At 35.2% G+C, this 1,341-nt stretch overlaps 1 protein-coding gene across 2 annotated transcripts in view; it reads left to right on the top strand.

The window, feature by feature from the left end:
• Window positions 1-1,341, top strand: part of SMYD3 (SET and MYND domain containing 3) — a 775,649-nt gene that overhangs the window by 357,528 nt on the left and 416,780 nt on the right. The gene's annotated exons all lie outside the window — the stretch shown is intronic.

Raw genomic sequence — 1,341 nt, 5'->3', positions numbered from 1 at the left:
ACATGGCAAAAAGCCATGTTAGTATTTAAAATAACTGGTTCCTACTAGTTCCTTCTACTTGTATGATTTTATATGTTTTTTAGTCAGAATTCCATTTTGCTCTGTACTTAAAAACAGTTTCAGTTGTGTGTTTCTTCTACACACACACACACACACACACACACACTCACACACATGGAAGCTTCAAAAAGTTTGTGGAACATTTCTAGTGTCTTTTAAGTTCATCTTTCATGAACCTTTTGACAATCTCCTGATTGTTTTTGTGATTCAGAAGACTTAGGGTGATTGATATTGGAATTAAGTAGTGTTTCTCTGTTTTAAGCACATTTCTCTTCTTTGCCAATTACTTCTGTGTTTGTTAGGATGATTGAGAGTGTTTCATTTGTCCTGAGATGACTGAAGGGATGTTACTGAAAGCGATAGTTCCTTGGAAGAATCTGACACATCTTCCTTAGATGCCTTATTTTAATTATGAGCTTCCATCATTTTAGAGCATATTGGGATATCTTCTAAGAGTTTAAGTTATGTATTTAATTAAGTCATACAATATTCATTCATCAAAAACTTTTGAAACACTTATGCTAGCATGCACTTTGTCTGACATTAGATTGAGAAGAATGATTAAGACAGAGTTACTTTAAATCAGCTCACTGAGGAGAATAAGGGAGACAGGCATCTAAAATAGGGGTCTTATATCGAAAGGCTTTCAGGAATATGACTGCACTACTGTAGCTCTCCAACATATCAGAGCAGGAGATGCATTTATTTGTTGAATGTTTAAGAGCACATTATGATTTTACGTAAATGTACTTTTCTTTCAACTGTAAGTAATGATGTGGGTCTAAGTCAGACAACCTCTTTTCATTTCTGGTTCTTATTGTCTCTTTCTACACAATAACCAAGGGACCAAACAACAGCCCAGCTAGCATATGTGCTGAGTTTTTAAAAAAATTGTTACTATGAACACTTTCTAAGAGATGGAATTTTAGGTTAGCACAAAAGGCAAAGAAGCATTTTTTAAAAACTGCTATTATTAATTGTTTAAGGGAAAATTAAAAATACATCATTGCAGAAAATGGCAATGAAGGTGAACATTTCTGACCTCCTCTGGGTTCCATATTACCATGAGTTCGGTGGTCAGACAAGCCTACTCTGACACCAACCGTTCCTCCCACAACACTCTACATCTATGAGGGGGTACCCCCCAAAACCTGAAACCCCTCCGCTAAAACTTTGTATTTAAATTTCTTCGCAAAAACAATCTTATCCCCTTCAAAGTACTCTCCATTACACTTAATACATTTGTCAAATCTGTGATTCCATTCTAGGAAACATTTTTCA

Source organism: Echinops telfairi, unplaced genomic scaffold (genome assembly GCF_000313985.2).
Source record: "Echinops telfairi isolate 266 unplaced genomic scaffold, ASM31398v2 ScPeMD7_7424;HRSCAF=8462, whole genome shotgun sequence".
Lineage (NCBI taxonomy): Eukaryota > Metazoa > Chordata > Mammalia > Afrosoricida > Tenrecidae > Echinops > Echinops telfairi.
Note: the sequence above shows the minus strand (reverse complement) of the source record. Positions and strands in the feature narration are given on the sequence as shown.